Raw genomic sequence first — 21,640 nt, 5'->3', positions numbered from 1 at the left:
TTCAGCTTTATATAAGTGATGAGTAAAAGAGGCTTAATCAGAGTTCACTCACCTCTAGGGCTGTACTAAAGAGCTCTCTCTACAAACTAGTAGCATATAGAATGCCTAAGGAGAGACATTGCCACACACAACAAATCTTTCCCCTCCTCCCTGGGTCAGTTCCTCTACCCAACCAATTCTGAATTTCGAAGAGTTATGGTGACTCCCAAAGTGGCACTTGAAGAATTCTGGGTAGAAAGCATATGCAAATTAAGCTCACTCTGCAATCGTATTTCCCCCCGTTCACCAATACATGGTGACAGAAAGCCTCTTCCCATCTGAAGCTTCTGTCCATCTGGAGTTCTGGGTATGCAGATGAAGCAGCTCTGTGGACCTTCTTCTCTCTGTTCACCAACACATGGGAACAGAGAGCTTATAGGCCACAGGGCTTACAGCTGTGTTTCACTAACCCCTAAATATTGAGTTTAAAACATCTCACGGTGTCCCTTTAATATTCAGAACTTTAAATTTTGTTTCCAAAGTTTTAACCTGGCAGGAAATATAGAAGGTATAGATTGAAATTTTTGCTCTGGGCTTTACTGGATTCTGATATTTCATTTTTGATGGGAACTCTATATTCATGGTAGATGACGACTTTTTCTTTTGTACATCCCTTTCACAATTATAACAAACTTCCTAGCCTGTCGACTGACAAGCAACATTACAGGCCTGTCAGGTTGCTGGTGATAATGTCTTATTTTACAATGCCATACGAAAAGTTGTCCTTTGAGGATCAGGAATGTACAATATGCACTGCTTCAATGTGTAAAGATAAGATTAAACTATAAGGGAGCAATTAAATGCTTAGATCATATTAATAAAGCATTTCCTGTGTTTACCATGGTGTTATCATTGCCTACAATATTGAGCAGTGTATTTGTTTTGATGACTAAAACATGAGCTGCAAATTCAGAAGGGGATTATGGAGTTATTTTAAGGAGTATGGTCCAAATTACTTTTGTATAGGGCTTCCTGCCCTGATGTAATAAAAAATTCAGCAATTTAGAAGTGAAAGTTCTCTGCATATGGTATTTTAAATTCATAACTAATTAAGAAAAACTGATTTACATATAAACAAATCAGCATGCATCAGTCTCCCTTGAACTTTCTGGTCTCCTATGAAAACTGCAACTTCACTTTAGGGCAGTTAGGGTTTATTGTTTATCTTTGTGGAATCATACAAACTACTCAATGCAAATCACATTTACTGACCCTAATTTGGCCACTGAATGGTCTGGTAATTAACCAATAGAGACATTGTTTAGTGAAAAGCAGAATCTCTCCAAGCTTAATGAGTCTAATTAGTGCTAAACAATTTAATATTTATATAACAACAGTGCCCAGAGTCCACAGTCAGGATCAGGGCCATATTGTGCATGGTGCAATTTATACACATAGGCAGATATGGTCTCTGCCCTTGAGATTCGTGGAATCAGTCTTTGTGATTGTTTATCCTCATGACACCGTCTTGCAGCTTCCAAGGCACTAGAAACAGGAAATGGGGAATTAAATGGAAACAGTGTTGCAGATTTAGCATTGTTAAAGAATCTGCTAAAATGTTAAGGTACTAGACTCCATTTGATGCAAAGGGACTTTTTGTTTGTTCCTTATCTGTATTCTGTTGGTGACAGAGACAAGCTTACACAGACCTCTTCTTCAGGTCTGGGAAAGAAGAGCTATCTGTAAGAAGTTGGTCCAATAAAAGATATCACCTCACCCACCTTATCTCTCTAATATCCTGGGACCAACACGGCAACACTGCAGACAGTAACTACTATTGACTGAGATCTTAGACACTCAGGTTACCTTATCCAGACCTGAGAAAGAGCTCTGTGAAGCTCCAAAGTTTGTCCCTTCCAGCAAAAAAATTTGGTCCAATAAAAGATATTATTTCACCTACCTTTTCTCAGTAATTACTATTAACAATCACAGGCAGACTAATCAATTATATGGAGAAAAGAATAGGAGATTCACTTTTGGGGAAACAAAACAGCCTAATAGATCTTAGAGAAAATAATTTAAAACGCTGGCAGGAAATAGGGTACTGAAACCTGGAGAGCAATAATGCTTGAAAAAGACCTAGATGTAATCATGGGGAGCTAACTAGATGTGAGTTTACATGTGGCATGATGTCAAAAAGGAGCAATGCATATACAGGATCATCACACCACAGAGTGAGCAGGGAGGTAATAGTGCCTTGTTCAATTTTGCTGTGACCCTATTTGTAAGGTGGACCTTGGTTCTGATCCAATATGGCAATTCCTATGTTTCCATATAGCATTTATGGGTTAAAAAAAAGTAATGACCGACTGGAGGGAGTTCAGTTGGGGAGGTCAGTTTGTTCAGAGAAAAACAGAAGTGATTAGGGACTGAATAGGTGATATATGAACTAAATAAGTACAGCTAAAAACAAAGAGGAGGCATCACAGTCTTCAAATATTCGGAGGACTTAAACATTAAGCATGGAGTGAAATTACTTGGGATGGTACCAAGCAGAGTTACCATGTTTCAGGTTGCCAAAAAGGGGACACTGCTGGAGGGTGGGGGAAGGGGAGCTGGAGCAGGTACTTGGGGATGCTGAAGGGGTATGTATATTGGGAGGTAGTATTTGGGGGGGGTGCTAGAGGGGATATTTTGGGAGTGCTGCAGGCATGTGTGTGTACTGGGAGGGGTACCTGGGGGGTGCTGGAGAGGTATTGGGGGCTTCACTCCTGAGGTGGCGGCAGTGTCACTCCTTGTCATGGCGCTAGGCATAGACCCAGAGATGCAGCGAAAGCCATCCATCAGCACCTCCCTGCAGGGCTCTCCCCCTCCCCAGGGCTGGGTAGGCAGGATCTGGCAGCTGCGAGGGACAAGTTAGATGTGAATGCAGGGAAGGGACCAATCAGGAAGTAGACCAGTCAGGGATCCTTCTGAGCTGCAACGTCTGCTCTGAAAAAACAAAACAACAACCACCCCAGATATCGCCTCTTATTTGAAAAATCCATCCAGACAGAGGATCAAAAAAGAGGCAATGTCTGGGAAAACCTGGATATATGGTAACCCTAATACCAAGAGGCATAAGCGCTTTAGGAGAAATGGGATGGAATTGGGAAGAGAAACATTTAGGCTAGGAATATTAGGATAGCAGACAGGGGCTGTATCTTTATTATGTGTTTGTACAGTGCCTAGCACAATGTAGCCCTGGTGTCTAAGAGTTATGGTACTTCTAATAACAGTTTATAAAGATAACAGTGATTCTCTGTTTATGAGGCGTGACACATGACCAGAAAGGGTTAAGCATCCTGAAGGAAAAATGACTCAAATTCAACCCTTAAAAACACATGGGTAGATAATGCTTGTGTTTTTGTGTGTTTACATATATATTGGTAGAGGTCAACAATGTAATCAAATAGCCCCTGTCTATGCTGTATTCTGTTAATTCAGAGATCAAAGGGACATTTTAACATTTAAATGAACTGTAAACATAGGATATCACTGTATTCATCTCTCTTTGAAATGTATAGCAAATCATCTGCGAATGGTGGAAAAACAGGCAATTGCCTTATGTTGATCTGTGTGAATAATTACTGGCAATGCTTAGGAAATGGGTCCACTTCAAAGTTCCCATGAATGTCTATTGTTCGCGGAAGGACTCTGAGCTGTCAAAGAAGGCCTGAAACTGTATAAAAAATGGCTTGGTTCCTGATCCTGTCATCTCAGATCCGCTTGAGGTTTCATGCAGGGGAAGCCTAAGCCACAAGGACTGAGATCCCAGTTCTGACTGGCCCACCCTGAATACAAACATTGGACTATAACCTATGAACTATTTCTGAAAGCACTCTTTGCATCTACAAAGCTCACCATCTCTGCTGTCATGTTTCAGAGTAACAGCCGTGTTAGTCTGTATTCGCAAAAAGAAAAGGAGTACTTGTGGCACCTTAGAGACTAACCAATTTATTTGAGCATAAGCTTAAGGATGCATCCGATGAAGTGAGCTGTAGCTCACGAAAGCTTATGCTCAAATAAATTGGTTCTTCTCTAAGTGCCACAAGTACTCCATCTCTGCTGTGTATCTGAATCTCAAGATTGTACTTATGTCTGTATGTATACTTTTAATGACCTTTTAATCTATACTCTCCTCTTTTCTTTTTTAATAAATTTTAGTTTAGTTAATAAGAATTGGCTGTAAGCATGTATTTGGGTAAGATCTGAAATATTCATTAACCTGGGAGGTAATGTATCCGATCCTTTGGGATTGGTAGAATCTTTTTTATATGATGAATAAGATTTTCAGTATTCCTCATCATTTTTGACTTGGGTGTCTCGGTGGAGGCCTGAGGCTGGGTTACTTTAAGGGAACTGTGTTGTTGACTTCTGAGTAACCAGTGAGGTATAATACAAGCTGTTGTGTGTTGGCTTGGTAAATCTAAGTATTGGAATATCCACCAGCTTTGCGGATTGCCTTCCCGATTCTTTGCATTTCACCCTAACTGAGTGGTCTCAGCTCGCTCCCCTGGGATTCCGGTCCCATGAGGTATATTAGACAGCAAGTTAGGGTATGTCTACACTACAAATTTAGGTTGATTTTACGTAAGTCAACACTAAGCCTCCAATTTAAGCAACTCGATCTTGCATGTCCCCATTAAGCTCATTGTGTCGGCAGACTACATCCTCACTAGCAGGGCTTGCATCGACACACGGAGCGCTGCACTGTAGGTAGCTATCCCACAATGCATGGAGGTGAGTGGAATGTTGGATTAGGCTTGCAATGCCTCATGGGACCAAAACATTTGCACGGATGCTTATGGGAACATGGCGTTAGCCACCCATGATACACTAACCTCCCTGAAATCAATGGCAAAGAAACCAAGCCTTTTTCGTGCCCTTCTTCCTAAGCCTGGATTACTCCTGCAGACGCCACAGCACAGCAAGCATGGACCCCGCTCGGCTGTACACTGTTGTTGTGAGCTTTACAAACACCTCACGCCTTATCCTGCAGTATTTACTCAGCCAAAGCAGGAGCCGCTGCGCAGAACAATGTGATGCCATGCAAGCAGCCCTGCTGGAAGCCATGGAGTGGAGCAATTTGCAGATGCTGGCAACAGTCACGCATCACTTTGACATGGTGGAGAGCCGCTCTGGGCCTGGGAAACAAGCACCGACTGGTGGGACCACATAGTTATGCGGCTATGGGATGACAAACAGCAGCTGCAGAATTTTCAAATGCATAAGGACGCTTTTAGGGAACTGTGTGAAGATCTTTCCCCAGCCCTGATGCGCAGCAATACTAAAATGAGAGCTGCTCTGACAGTTGAGAAGTGAGTGGTGATAGCTCTGTGGAAGCTTACAACACCAGACTGCTACCAGTCAGTGGGAATCAATTCAGAGGGAGTAAATCTACTGTGGGGTCTGTTGTGATCCAAGTTGCCAGAGCAATAAATAGACTTCTGCTAAAAAGGATAGTGACTCTGGGAAATGTGCAGCTCATAGTGGATGGTTTTGCCGCAAGTAGGTTCCCTAATTGCTGTGGGGCAACAGATGGAAAGCATAACCCTATCTTGGCACCAGACCACCTTGCTAAAGAGGACATAAACCAAAAGGGGTACATCTCAATGGTATTGCAAGTGCTGGTGGATCACAGGGGCCATTTCATCAACATCAGAGTGAGATGATTGGGAAAGGTGCATGACGTGCGCATCTTTAGGAACCCTGGTCCATTCAGAAAGCTGCAAGCAGGGACTTTCTTTCCAGACTGCAAAATAACCATTGGTGATGTTGAAATGCCAATTGTGATCCTGGGAGACCCAGCCTACCCCTTGCTCCCATGGCTCATGAAGCCGTACACAGGCAGCTTGGACAGCAGTAAAGACCGTTTCAACTATAGGCTGAGCAAGTGCAGAATGGTGGTGGAATGCGCCTTTGGATGTTTAAAAGCCTGCTGGCATTGTTTGCTTACTAGGTTAGACCTCAGTGAAAGCAATATCCCCATTGTTATTGCTGCCTGCTGTGTGCTCCATAATATCTGTGAAACAAAGGGAGAAAAGTTTCCAGCGGGGTGAGGCATTGAGGCAGATTGCCTACAGCCAATTTTGAGCAGCCAGATACCAGGGCAATCAGAAGAGCACATCAAGGGGCACTGCATCTCCATGAGGCTTTGAAAACTCGTTTCAGCAATGATCCACAGTAATGTGACACTTATGTGTATTGTTCCTTACCAAGCTCTCCCCTTCATTTAATGTACTTCCCTGTAAACTCCACCCCCACTAACCACTGTGTGCGGAATGAATAAAGAGCCTTTTCTCCTCAATCCATTAAGTTTTATTATGCTCACAAACAGAGACAGCAACGAAAAGTAAGATAACTTGGGGCAAAAGGGCTGATAACACTGGGGGGGGAGGCACGGGGGTAGAAACAAGGACAGCTAGCTTACAATTGCACTACAATAACAATCAAAGGTGTGGGAATGAGCGCTTTTGTTGTACCATGGGTACTGTGCTGTATAATTGGTTATGTTTTGGCTATATACAGTGTATGTTTTATAGTAAGAATTAAGGTATTAGAATAAATGAATAGGATAGTGGATACTAGTATTAGCCATTTTCTTTTTCTGCCTTGTTAGTAACAGACAGGATTTTGTCTGTGTCTATGTTAATTAGATTAGAGGAATTTTGGAGGCCCAGGCCTCAATGTGGCAAAGGACAGTCACAAGATTTAGTAAGGTCTAATTTATGAAGCCTTTCTTGCTCAACAAAAAACACTGCTATTTGTTACCTTTTGAAGGTCTCTGCAAAGAACTGTTTGTGTGAATGAGGAATGTATGCATTAGGGAAAGATAAGGTGTGAAGGCCATTTTTGAAGTCAGATTGCCACGGGAGGAGGAGTGAAGAAACTGAAGAGACTCAGAGAACCATCAACACGCATCTATGGTTGAGGAGGTCAGACTGACGACCCTGAGGTGAAGGCTGGCACACTTAAAACACAAGATAATTGATTAAATCGAAACCAGACAGGATGACCCTCTTGGAGGTGTTTTGGGCCATCAAAAGATAACACCAATTAAGGAGTAACCGGTCACAAACTGACACAGCAAAATCCATAGACTTCCATGGAGAAGAAAGCCTATAAGAACAGGGTGCTTTGCCATGGGACTTTGGGTTCGTCTTGCCACAACGCCAGGAGCATTGGATCGTGACCGACAGAGCCCAGCTCCCCTCTGCGACTAATCTGGCTGGCCATTAGATTGATCCAGACTCTGGACTGGTAACTATAAACATTGACTGGTGGGACTGTGTGCATGGTGGGTGTGGGTGTGACTGAAAAGCATATGCTAATTGATGCATTCTCAATAAATGCGGCGTGTTGCCTTTTCCCGTATAAAAAGATCTTGTGTGCTCTGTTTAAGCATAACACTTTTTGGTCCGTGTACCCTCCCCTGGAGTTGAGTGCAATTATACCACATTTCACCCCAACGCCAACCCCTCATCTTTCCCCCTGTCCCTGCATCCTAGTACATCTGGGAGAGGAGGATGTGGAACTTGGCAACAAGTTCACCATAGGCTGCAGAGGGAATCTAGCATCCAGCTGCCTTTCTTGAACCTCAACCAGATGCCTCAACAGGTCTGTTTGTTCCCTCATAATCCACACCATCTCTTCCTGCGTGTCACACTCGTGTTCCCCACATGTTCTCCTGTCTTTGTGTGGGCTGTTGGACAGTGTAATACTCCAGATGCTGAGCTCCATCTTGTCATTCTCTGAGGCACACATTAACTCATTCACCATGTCCTCTCGAGTCATCTTTTTCCACCTTCTAATCTGGGAAAGTCTCTGTCCCGGTGTGGAGGATGCACCTACGGACAAGGTTTCAGCTATAAAGAATACAAAACACAAGGGTAACATCAACAGTGTATACATTGTTTCTGGTACAAGGTTAATTCTTTTTATTAAAGAAACACCCCTCAATGCACTCCCGTGCAAGCCACAACATAATCACAACCGCAGGCTACTGCAAGAGTTGGTTTGCTGCTACAGCCATGGTAAGTAAGGCCACAAGGCATGGGTGAGAGGTCTTGTACTGCAGCTTTTGCGAAGACATCCTTGGGATCAATGGTTCCAACCTCAGAAAAGCCCCCTTTTCCCTAGCAACTTGGATGGTGCTTGAGAACAGGCACCAGCATAAAGCCCCCCAAATAGTTTATTACAAAAACGGCACCGGGCTGGGGTGGACCAGAGACAAACAGGAAGTGTCATGCCCCCCTCCCCCTTTTAAATGCTGGCTGCAATATGCCGTGATCCCTTCCAACCACAACCAGGGCACGCTCGGGAAAGTGTGGTTGTGTGACCCAGAATTCACCAAACGGGCAGATTACTTGTTGAACTGCTTGCAGTTTAAGAGCTAGCATTTAAAACTTCCCCCGTTTCCCCTAGGTGACCATATGCAGTATCACTCTCCTGAGGGTAAATGAGGTGGAAAGGGAGCAGATGCTACATGCGTCTGGGTACAGACCTGGTCCTTATGCTGCAGTGCTGTGTGCTGCAAATGATGCCAGAAGAGTTAATACTGGAGTGGTGTGGGAAAGTGTCTTACCGTGGTGGATGAAATAAGGCAGCCCTCCCCAGAAACCTTCTGCAAAGGATTTCAGAGTACCTCCATGAAGGCTTCCTAGAGATCTCCATTGGAGGATTCCAGGGCCAGCCCCGTGCACATAAACAGTTTTTTTCGGAAACCACCCTCTGTGTAACTGGCGTGGCCACTGATAACCTATTTTTTTTGTTCAGATTCAACATTAAAAATAATAGCCCATAACCCCTAGAGTTTGATTGGAAATGTGTACTCACCAGAGGTGCCTTCCCCAGTATCACGCTCCACCATCAACTGGTCCTGTGAAGGGTTGGGCTCCACAGTTAGAAAAAGTTATTGGCTGTTGGGGAGAATGGATTCTCCGCTTGCCTGCCTCATATTCTCCTCCTTCTTGACCTCCTCTTTGTTGCTCGAGGTCGCCTGGGGATCCTGGGAGGTATCCACAAAGCATTTTGGGGTACTGGTTGGTTCGCCGCCAAGAATCGCATGCAGCTCCTCATAGAAGCAACATGTCTGTGGCTCAGAACCAGAGTGACTGTTTGCCTCTCTTGTTTTCTGGTACACTTGCTGAAGCTCCTTTATTTTTACATGGCACTGCTGCATGTCCCTGGTGTAGCCCTTCTCCCCAATGCCCTGTGCAATATTGACATAGATGTTAGCGTTTCTTCTGCTGGATTGGCGCTCTGCCTGCACAGACTCTTCTCCTCACACAACAATAAGATTGCTACCTCCTGTGTACTCCATGCTGGAGCATGTTTGCAGCCTTGAGCATGCATGACCAGCTATGCTGACGAGCTTTCCACACTGATCAAACAGGAAATGAAAATTCAAAAGTTACCAGGGCTTTAACGGGGGGGGGGAGGGGGGTGTCTGTTTCCTGTGTACCTGGCTTAAGTGCAGTGGAGTTGAAAGTGCTCTTCAGAGCAGTCACAGTGGAGCACTGTGGGACGCCTCCTGGAGGCCAATTAATTCAAATTATACAACGCAGTGTCTACACTATCCCTATGCTGTTGTGTGGATGTCAACTCAAGCACTACACCTCTTGTGGAGGTGGAGTACAGAAGTTGACTTTACAAGCCCTTTTGGTTGGTGGAAGGGACCTGGTAGTATAGATACACACATTATTAAGTCGACATAATGCAGCTTATGTCGGCCTAACTTTGTAGCGTAGACCAGGTCTTAGTCTCTCAGGGGAAGTTCTACCCATTGCTTGGGACATTAGACTGGATAAAACACTGCACAACATTCTGTGGGAACCAATCCTACATGTACAGAGACATAGTCAAGATTATTCTTATAGGTCTCTTCCATTCATACCTGTGATTCCATCTAGTGCCAAAGTTAAAATTGAAAGATTTATAGAATTTTACTAAATCTGCATTTTAAGACATTGATTGTTTCTGTGAGTTTCTTTTGTACAATGTGAGATAAGGAAAAGGAAGAAAAAAAAATATCTATGGGCCAAATCATCCCATCCATGGGAGGCAATATTTAGGTTTTGCAAACACATGCTTGTATAAAACCTAAATTGTTACAGAAATATAGGCACTGTTACAACTTTAATAGGATTTGATCTTGTGTTGTATTCATGTACTACAATGATCTGTACTAAAGAAATTCCTAAATATAAAGATCTAGGTACTGTGACAAAGTTCCTCCTCTACCTTGGTGGGTCTTGTGCTTATTGGCAGATTTGCTCACCTTGGAGCTTCACGGCAGCCCTCAGTTTGGCCGTTTTTGTGAACCCACAGTCCAGGTCAACTCCTCCTGTGTCTGACCAGGAATTGGGAGGTTTGGGGGGAACCCAGGCCTGCCCTCTACTCCGGGTTCCAGCCCAGGGCCCTACGGAATGCAGCTGTCTAGAGTGCCTCCTGGAACAGCTGTGCTACAACTCCTGGGCTACTTCCCCATGGCCTCCTCCCAACACCTTCTTTATCTTCACCATATGACCTTCCTCCTGGTGTCTGATAATGCTTGTGCACCTCAGTCCTCCAACAGTACGCATTCTCACTCTCAGCTCCAAGCATCTCTTGCTCCCAGCTCCTCACATGCACCACAAACTGAAGTGAGCTCCTTTTTAAACCCAGATGCCCTGATTAGCTTGCCTTAATTGATTCTAGCAGCTTCTTGATTGGCTGCAGGTGTTCTAATCAGCCTGTCTGTCTTAATTGTCTCCAGAAGGTTCCTGATTGTTCTGAAACCTTCCCTGTTACCTTACCCAGGGAAAAGGGACCTACTTAACCTGGGGCTAATATATCTGCCTTCTATTACTCTTCTGCAGCCATCTGGCCCGACCCTGTCACAGTACCCATAAGCAGGAATTTCATGTTATTGCCCTACAACTAGCTATAACTACATACTGTAATTGCATTATATAATGAAATTAAAACTACAGAAAACTGAAATGTAAGCAGTTTAAGGAGAAATGTGTGGTTGTTGGCTTCTGTGAGGTGTTGAGTCGAAGTGCTGCTGCTGTTCCTGGATTTTCCAAATTTAAAGTATGTGGTGTATTTTTTTGCTCCTCTCTCTCTTCCTGTCTCCAGAACTGTGTTTCTGTGTCTCCTAAGCAGCTACATACAGACAAGCAATTATATCCAATTCTGTAACAGCAGAGAGCTGGAAGTGTGTTACTGGCCAAAAAGCCAGATTTTAAATTGTTGTTGGAATCTAATAAATCCATATGTGCAATTATAACTATAGGATGGCCACATTATAACTTGATTACAGTCTTGATTAAAGAGATTAAAATAATCAGGCTTTATGGTGAAAGGCTCTGCAAGGAATACATTCATCAACTCTCCATTCCCATGTGTCAGGCAATCTTAGCCTCAGTATTATCAGGGCACTGCAATTCCTCTAACATGTTGACATTATTCCTTATTATAATAAGAGTCTTTGAACTGTGCGACGCTTCAGCACCCACTTCTGTGGCAAGGAAATGAGATTTCGTTGGTGAATTTCAGCACATTCTGTGGTATTCCTCCAACGATAAATATAGTAATCTGCCAAAACCCTATCACTGACTGCAGAATTCCTAAGATCTGCTCTCTGCCTATGTACTTGGAGCACAAATTTCACAACTTAACACTGAAGCATATTTGAGTACTTAAACAGACTGTCATTTTCTCCAACCCACTCACTTAACACACTTCTTCATTTTGTCACTCTTTACCGCCACCTGTTGAAAACATGCAAGCCCATTTAAACAACGAGGAATCCTTGTGGCACCTTAGAGACTAACAAATTTATTTTGACATAAGTTTTTGTGGGCTAAAGCCTGTTTAAGTACAATTGCATTCACAAATGGGCATGAAATTGCTATATTTATTCACTCAGCTCAAGCAAATCATTTTGAAAAATGTAGTCCTGGGTAGATAAATTTGAACTTCAAATTTTAGAAGTAAATTTCAAAGAATATTAAAATAACTAGGTGATAGTAGTCTTAGAAGAGAAAATTATCCTGATGGCTCATAGGGAAAATGTTGGTAACACATTTATTTATAGACCAATATAGAATTTATTAGACTAATTCAGTCAGGCGAACAAAAATAAGCCACAGATAAGGAGCCAGATCTTGGATAGAAGGAGACAAACATTGATGCAGTTTTGGATTGTAAATGATTTAAAACAAAACAAAAGCAAAACAAACAGACCCAAACAGAAGAAACCTGACCTTACAAATGAAGAGCAGAGTCTAGCAATTATTTGAAAATTATTTAAAATTATTTATCTAGTGGTGACAAAGATAGTTCTGAGATTTCCAAAAAATAGTATGTATTCAGTTCAATGTTCTATAGCATATCACTGAACACTCCTTATTAGTGCCTTATTCTGTGATAAGGCAGCTAAAATTATTTGAAATAGGCATATTGCTTGGGGTTTTTGTTGAGAGCAACATAGCTTTCTGAAGCTTGCTCCAGGAACTTAATTATTAAAGGAAGATTAGCTGTAAAAAGGTAAAAGGGAAGACTTGAACTAGTAGTCTCCTATGTCCTGGGTTTCAGAGTAACAGCCGTGTTAGTCTGTATTCGCAAAAAGAAAAGGAGTACTTGTGGCACCTTAGAAATTAACCAATTTAAGGTTATAATGGAGGGCCTCCTTCTCCCCCACCCGTCGGCTGTTTTGTGTGGCTCTAGATAGCCTCTGATTACACCTACCAGATCAGGCCCTATATGTGAGTTAGTTGGAGGAATACCTCTTTTCCCTGGTTCGTGGATTGCAACCCAGACTCAAGTACATATCTCCATGACAGTGGCTTAGGACATATACCCTTCTTGGCATCTCCCATTGACTACCTTAAGTGGTTCCCTGCTTGGTGTACTGACTTTGTGGATCACATTCTAAGAGCCTATGTCTCACCACACACTGTACAGGGAGCCTAGGCACCCAACTCAGGCTTTGTGGATCATGGTGTTCTTTCTGTGATTTTCTAGTTACTGTACCTAAAAATTAGGCCTTGCAATACTCAGTGTCACAACTCTTAAGTCCATTTGTGGATCCACGCTAAGATCTTTACGGAGTGGGAGATGACTATTGTACCTGAGTTTAACTAAGTTGATAAGGTGAAAAATGAATGAAAAAGACTGGCTGTTCATGAGCTTGGAAGGCAACATCTGTTGGTCCTGTGCTGGATAATATTTGGTTCCTTTCCTCATGAAACCACATAGACAGTCCTAGGCACCAGATCTAGTGAACATGGGAGAATTAGCAATGGTAAATAACAGATAGTGTGTGAGATCCCACTGACATTTGCAAATCTGACACGGATAGCAGGACTTGGCCCCCTTGCTTTAAAAATGTACTTGTTAGAGATTTTGGAGGTGGCTGTTCATACAAACTTCTTTTTTCTTTAAAAAAAGTGATACTTGTGAGAGTAATTCCAGACAGTACTTCGCAAATTTGCCCCTGTGCGGAAATGAGAATGCCTGCCATATAATATATGGTTATAATTATATACTATAAACCCTGAACAAATAAGTTGTTAATTTTTCCACTTGCTTCCATTTTTGTGTGGCAACAAATGTTCTGTCAGCCATTATCTTGAGAAAAATTGTAACTGATGGGTTCATTTTCATTTGTGCCTAAGGAATTTCTGCATTATTGTAAGTTGGAAAATATTAGATAATTAACATTGGTGATAAAACTGCATTTGTGCCGATTATCCTGTTCCACATGTATGCTTAATTGGCAACACTGCAATAGCTTTAACTGCAAATAGACTGTCTATTAGTCAACCAGACTGTTTGATGGGAAAAATACAGACAGTTTAGCTGTTATTTGGAAGATACAGAGTATAATTATAATTTGAATAGACAGTTTTACTTTTGTTAGTGTAGTAACATGGTGGGAGCGTGGCCCTTCCAGACACCCTAACATAGCCATGGGTCTCCTCAAGGGGGAAAGGAATCTCCACCTCTGGTGCCCACTGTAGCAGGACTCTGGCCCACCAGCTAATTGTGCCACCAGTCCCAATTCTGGAGTGGCTGAGCCCCAAAGAGTCCCAAAACAAAAAGGAAACCCAACTCAATAGTGGGTAGCCCCCCCCCGCCCCAGTTTTTCCTAGGGCACCCCATCCTTCCCTTTTGGCAGAGAGGCTGAGCTCCATCCTCCTTCCTGACCAGCCAGCCCTCAGCTGAGTCAGTCTCTACCTTTTTATTACCCCTCCAGGCTCGGCTGCAGATTTGCAGGGTGGAGCTTGTGGGGCTCATGGGCTCTCCTTAACCCTTTCTCTGCCTTTGTGAGGCCTCTCTGCCCCATCACAGTTAGCCACTTTCCTTTTCCCCCTTCAGTATGCTTGCCGTCAATGCTGTACCCAACCACATTAGCAGGAATAGCTAGGTCTTCTATAGCACTTTCCATCCTGAGATCTCCAAGTGTTTTACAAAGGAGGTAAGTATTATTGTCATGCAGCCTGGCTCATGACCGAGAGTGCCAGCCTCTGGGCAGACTGTCAAAAACAGGGCAGAGATCCCAAACTGGTGGTGTGTTCTATAATTAGATTTCACCAGCCCACTAACAAATGCAAACTCCTAGATTACTGGAACAGTTCTACCATGGATTCAGAGACAGTTCCCATGGGCACTTGCTACCTTGCTGCCCAGGCATGCTGGACTGAGTGATAAATGGTCACTTACACCAAAAGCCACAAAATATCCAGGTTGTTCCCAGACCCAAAAGACGAGTGACTTACCCCAGATCAATTGTACCTTAGATCTGGTGCCTCCTGCTGGCCATCTTGGGAATTAGCGCCACAGGTCCATAAACCCTCTCCCAATGGTGCCTTGTCCACTGTCATGTCCGCTCTGTGACACACATCACTCCATGGACCACAGTATCTTCTTCATGACACAGATCACTGTGCTTCTGGGGTTTAGCAAGGCAGTCCAACTGTCCAACCACTTCCCCAGGGACCCTGGAGATGGCAGCCCTGTGCTGTGACCCCCTCCAACTTCTCAGTACATTTCCCCAGGCCACTTACATGCGGCTCCAGCACCTTCTTCACTCTTACCTCAGGGCCGCAGCACATTGGTCCCAGCAGCCAGCCAGGAGTCCCCTCTCACTCCCCTGGTCCCTGCCAGCAATTGCTAGATTCCATCCACCTGCTAGGAACCAGTCCTCCCTCCCTTGAGCTCCAGGCAGTGACTGACCCTGCTCTGCCCTGCAGCTCTTCTGAGATGGCCCTGCTGCTCCTCACAGCCAGGTTTCTGGATGGGCCCAACAGCCTGTCCTATAATGGAACAGGGAGGTAAACAATATGGATCTTCTGGAAGGGCTCCTCAGACAGAACGCCTCCCTCTGTGCCCCTCCTATGGGATCATCCATCTACACTTCCTTTTTATTTATTTTTCTCTCCCTTCACGACAAGGCCCATTCATAACAGACACCTGAGAAGCCTGAGCTGATTCCAGTGACCTGAATGGTGCCAACGGAAGCTGAACCGTCATCTTGTAAGGAAGAAGCATTTTTGCCCCTGATGCATTGAGTCGTAGAGCCTGCAGAGGTTCAGGTTTAATGATAAAATTCTATTCCACGCTGTTGAGCATTTGTGTTCACTCAGTGTAATGTCTCAGGCTGCACTATCTATCATTGGTATTATTTCCCTGGATGGTTGTTTCATATTTTATTAGAAATGACAGCTCTATTATTAACAAGAAAAAAATATAGCATGAACGAAAAATACAACTAATAGCATTAAAAGCCAGGTGCTGAAGGATGTGAAGGTTTTATCTGGTGACACATAGGAAATGGGTGTTTCTGTAAAATATTTGCTACTTGAATGGTTTATTAAAGCTGACGCCAGTGCTACGATTACCACCAATTATTTTGTCATAGTGTCGATTCCATTTAAAGTGAGAAAGTCAGTGATGAAAACCATATTCACTTGAAAACTAAATGCAGATAAAGACAATTTTACTGGGTGGGGGAGCTTATGATAGTTCAAAGGATTGGTAAGCATATATAAAGCTTTTCCTCTCTACATTAATAGTTGAAATCCCTTCCTGACAGGAGTCAAGGCAATGTATATCATTAGGTGGTTTATGGTGGCCTGTGTGAAATAAGGTGGTAGTCAAGATCCTAGTGGACAAATGTCCAGATCCAAAAAATCATCATCCTAACTGGTAATTGTAGGCAGTTTCACTCAAGAAGCTAAAGTGTTGAACAGACATGTAGACTAATCTATCTGCTCACACAAAGAAGTAACCTCTTGGAGAACGGTAGCTCTCCTACCTGTTCTGTGAGATAACAAGATATTCATTGCCCCGGATTCTCAAACAGACTGACATGTTTAGTTAGCTTTTCCTTTTATTATAAGTAGTAGTAAGAGTTTTAAAGCCTGCCTTCACCACACCATTTGTGAAATGTAACCCCTAACAACTCCCAATCCACAAAAACCTTTATCTTCAATAGGGTAGTGCTTTGAACTCAAGCTGATTGGCCCAAAATAGGGTGACGTTAACACAACACAGCTGCTGCCACCACTCTGCAGTGTGGGTATCAATATACACCGTTCCCCATTAAAGCTGGGGAGCAGGGTGACCAACTCACAGGGCCACAAAAATCAGACTGTGTTCTAGCCAGTAGAACAGAATGAATAATTTACGGTGAATCATTTGCTTCTCTTTCTCTGCCCCTAGGGCAGATTTCAGTTTACTCGACCTCTGACTTTGCTCAGTGGATTTTTGGTGAGGTACAAAAAAGTTATAGATTGATCATAAGCAGTTCAGAACACTCAGTGTTGCATACTTGAAATCCCAGCTGTGATGGCTAGTTGTGTCTGGTCACCTAACTTACATTGTATTGTTTCTATGCCAAGATTAGACAAAGGTAACCCAGAAGCTGTGTGTTTGGGCTACAGCTAGTCAGAAATTTTCTGACAGAACAATTTTTCCATCAGAAAATGCTGATCTGACAAAATCAAAATGTTCCACAGGAATGTGTTGATTCCATCAAACCTTTTGATCAACACCTGCCTAGTTTTCTGCCAGCTATCCCACCTTCCCGCTTGTCTCCCCAGGTTGCCAGCTCTTTCGCAGCTGCAAGCAAGAGCTACCAGGGCCAAAAATTCAATTTTGCAGCCAGGTCTAGTTTGGCCTTGACAAAGTCACTGGGGCTTTGAATTGCAATGAGAGAGACAGCAATTCATGGAATCCTAGTAGGTTAATGGGATTAGGTTCTTCAAGAAAATGTTAAACTTTTCTTTGACTGGGCCATACACACTTGGCCCAGGGCACCACACAAAATAAGATCATTGTAAGATTTGTGGGCTGGGTCTTGAGTTTAAATTTATTTTCTGTCTGATCACAATCATACAAACTTCACACGTGTGTATAGTCCTAATTAGGAAGGGTATGGTAGATCCTTTTTATTTATGCGTCTGTGTCATGGTTCTGGAAAGAGGTTTTAGGAACCCTGTCCCCCTGCTGTGTCTCATTCCATGCAAAAATAGGCTACTTGTGAAAACACTCTAATATGCAAGCTTAAATTTTACTTTCTACAAGGGTTTGTATGAGCAGAATTCAATCACTCTAATGTTTGTGGAAAGCATGCATAAAGGAAGTGAACACAGCTAAACCAAGTTTCACCATATACTCGTAGAAAGCTTTTTCAGTATATACCCAGGTTTGGCTATGGAGTAAGTGCTATATAGGGAGAAAAAATGGAATTTAATAACAACTGAAGTAAGGCATCTCTGGAAGAGGGCTGGTAAAAGTCTTCTGGGGGCCACATTTTCTGCAGCATCTCCCTAATTTGTGCATGCAACTATGCATGTGCAAATATTTTGACTAAGCTTATCAACTGCATGAAAAAACTTGTACAGATACAGATAGACATCATCTTCCTTTCCAAATGCAAACAGATGGACATCGTACCAAAAGGACTGAAGGTAAAAAATCCATTACAATCTACATACCACACAGACAATGCTGACAGCTTGTGCCACACGCTCTCAAAGAAACTGTGAAACCACCTGATCAACATCCTCTACAGCAAACAGGGAAAGATAAAGAATGAGCCCTCAAAAATGGATACTCTCATAAAAAACCAACCTTCCACACAAACTTCCTCATGGCTGGACTTTACTAAAACTAGACAAGCCATTTACAACACACACTTTGCTTCTCTACAAAAGAAAAAGGACACTAAACTTTCTAAACGACTACATGCCACAAGGGGCCACAGCAATGGTTCCCTCAACCCACCCAGCAATATTGTTAACCTATCCAACTATACTCTTAGCCCAGCAGAAGCAGCTGTCCTATCTCGGGGCTTCTCCTTCTGCCCCTCCACCCCCACGAACATGATACAGTTCTGTGGTGACCTAGAATCCTATTTTCGACGTCTCCGACTCAAGGAATATTTCCAACTCACCTCTGAACAACATACTAATCCACAGAGACCTCCCTACCAACACTACAAAAAGAAGGATTCTAGGTGGACTCCCCCTGAAGGTCGAGACAGCAGACTGGACTTCTACATAGAGTGCTTCCGCCGACGTGCACAGGCTGAAATTGTGGAAAAGCAGCATCACTTGCCCCACAACCTCAGCCGTGCAGAACACAATGCCATCCACAGCCTCAGAAACAACTCTGACATCATAATAAAAAAGGTTGACAAAGGAGGTGCTGTTGTCATCATGAATAGGTCGGAATATGAACAAGAGGCTGCTCGGCAGCTCTCCAACACCACTTTCTACAAGCCATTACCCTCTGATCCCACTGAGAGTTACCAAAAGAAACTACAGCATTTGCTCAAGAAACTCCCTGAAAAAGCACAAGATCAAATCCGCACAGACACACCCCTGGAACCCCGACTGGGATATTCTATCTACTACCCATGATCCATAAACCTGGAAATCCTGGGCGCCCCATCATCTCAGGCATTGGCACCCTGACATCAGGATTGTCTGGCTATGTAGACTCCCTCCTCAGGCACTACGCTACCAGCACTCCCAGCTATCTTCGAGACACCACTGACTTCCTGAGGAAACTACAATCCATCAGTGATCTTCCTGATAACACCATCCTGGCCACTATGGATGTAGAAGCCCTCTACGCCAACATTCCACACAAAGATGGACTACAAGCCGTCAAGAACACTATCCCCGATAATGTCACGGCTAACCTGGAGGCTGAACTTTGTGACTTTGTCCTTACCCATAACTATTTTACATTTGGGGACAATGCATACCTTCAAATCAGCGGCACTGCTATGGGTACCCGCATGGCCCCACAGTATGCCAACATTTTTATGGCTGACTTAGAACAACACTTCCTCAGCTCTCGTCCCCTAACGCCCCTACTCTACTTGCGCTATATTGATGACATCTTCATCATCTGGACCCATGAAAAAGAAGCACTTGAGGAATTCCACCATGATTTCAACAATTTCCATCCCACCATCAACCTCAGCCTGGTCCAGTCCACACAAGAGATCCACTTCCTGGACACTACAGTGCTAATAAACGATGATCACATAAACACTACCCTATACCGGAAACCTACTGACTGCTATTCCTACCTACATGCCTCCAGCTTTCACCCTGACCACACCACACGATCCATCGTCTACAGCCAAGCTCTGCGATACAACCGCATTTGCTCCAACCCCTCAGACAGAGACAAACAGCTACAAGATCTCTATCAAGCATTCTTACAACTACAATACCCACCTGCGGAAGTGAAGAAACAGATTGATAGAGCCAGAAGAGTTCCCAGAAGTCACCTACTATAGGACAGGCCTAACAAAGAAAATAACAGAACGCCACTAGCCGTCACCTTCAGCCCCCAACTAAAACCCCTCCAATGCATTATTAAGGATCTACAACCTATTCTGAAGGATGACCCAACACTCTCACAAATCCTGGGAGACAGGCCAGTCCTTGCCTACAGACAGCCCCCCAACCAGAAGCAAATACTTACCAGCAACCATATACCACACAACAGAACCACTAACCCAGGAACTTATCCTTGCAACAAAGCCCATTGCCAACTGTGCCCACATATCTATTCAGGGGACACCATCACAGGGCCTAATAACATCAGCCACACTATCAGAGGCTCGTTCATCTGCACATCCACCAATGTGATATATGCCATCATGTGCCAGCAATGCCCCTCTGCCATGTACATTGGTCAAACTGTATAGTCCCTACGTAAAAGAATAAATGGACACAAATCAGATGTCAAGAACTATAACATTCATAAACCAGTCAGAGAACACTTCAATCTCTTCGATCACGCGATTACAGACATGAAAGTTGCGATATTACAACAGAAAAACTTCAAATCCAGACTCCAGCGAGAGACTGTTGAATTGGAATTCATTTGCAAATTGGATACAATTAACTTAGGCTTGAATAGAGACTGGGAGTGGCTAAGTCATTATGCAAGGTAACCTATTTCCCCTTGTTTTTTCCTACGCCCCCCCCCCCCTCCAGACGTTCTTGTTAAACCCTGGATTTGTGCTGGAAATGGCCCAACTTGATTATCATACACATTGTAAGGAGAGTGATCACTTTAGATAAGCTATTACCAGCAGGAGAGTGGGGTGGGGGGAGAGAAAACCTTTTGTAGTGGTAAACACCCATTTTTTCATAGTTTGTGTGTATAAAAAGATCTTCTGTACTTTCCACAGTATGCATCCAATGAAGTGAGCTGTAACTCACGAAAGCTTATGCTCAAATAAATTGGTTAGTCTCTAAGGTGCCACAAGTACTCCTTTTCTTATCAGCTGTGTGTCTGAAAACTGGGTAGCTGGGCACCTGATTACATCAATCTGCATGTGCAATTCTGCACGCATAAAAGAGGCACATGCTCTTTTGAAATCAGTCTGGTTTGAAATCAGCTGTAAGTACAGTCCTAGAAGTTCCTGAATTATGGAAATGAAACCTGATTTACATTGCATAGGGACAAGAGTAAAAGAAAAATCATAACGAGTTATAGGGAATGTGTTTATATCGTCTAAGGGAAAACATTGAGCAGGTAATGGAAGAAACACAGAAGAGCAAAGAGAATGCTGGAAAAAAAACAAGATCATTCTTCGGGACAGGCCATGTAAAGGGCATCTAGCTATAACAGCACTTCTTAGTATTCAACACCACCACTTACCCTCGAGGATGTTCTCCAGGCTCAAGAGCAGACAAACAAGATTCTGCAGGCATGCAGTCAGAGCACAGATGTCTGCCTTGACCACAATGCAACGACCATGAGTGTCATATTTGTTATTTAGAATGTCTCTAAAACCAATCAAAAATATCCCATTTCAATATTTATTAGGCCTTGGGTGTGCTTTATAAATATTAACGTTGGAGGATTCTCTATTAGGTAGATGAGAAACTTGACAAATTGTTATTGTAGCACAATGTTATAACTTGTGAGGTGTTTATTTTTATTAAATGAAATATCAGCTAGATAAGCTTTCATTCACATAGCTCAAGCTTCCCTGGGAAAGCGAAAAACATCCTGAAGGAAAGACAATCAAATCCTGGTTGCCTTAGTTTCTCTCTCTAGGTTTTTATATGGCCCTTGTCACTGTAATAAC

This window comes from Lepidochelys olivacea, assembly GCF_965140295.1.
Source record: "Lepidochelys olivacea isolate rLepOli2 genome assembly, chromosome: 10".
NCBI classification, from domain to species: Eukaryota; Metazoa; Chordata; order Testudines; family Cheloniidae; genus Lepidochelys; species Lepidochelys olivacea.
The sequence above is the reverse complement of the archived record's forward strand: the minus strand, read 5'-3'. Positions refer to the sequence as shown.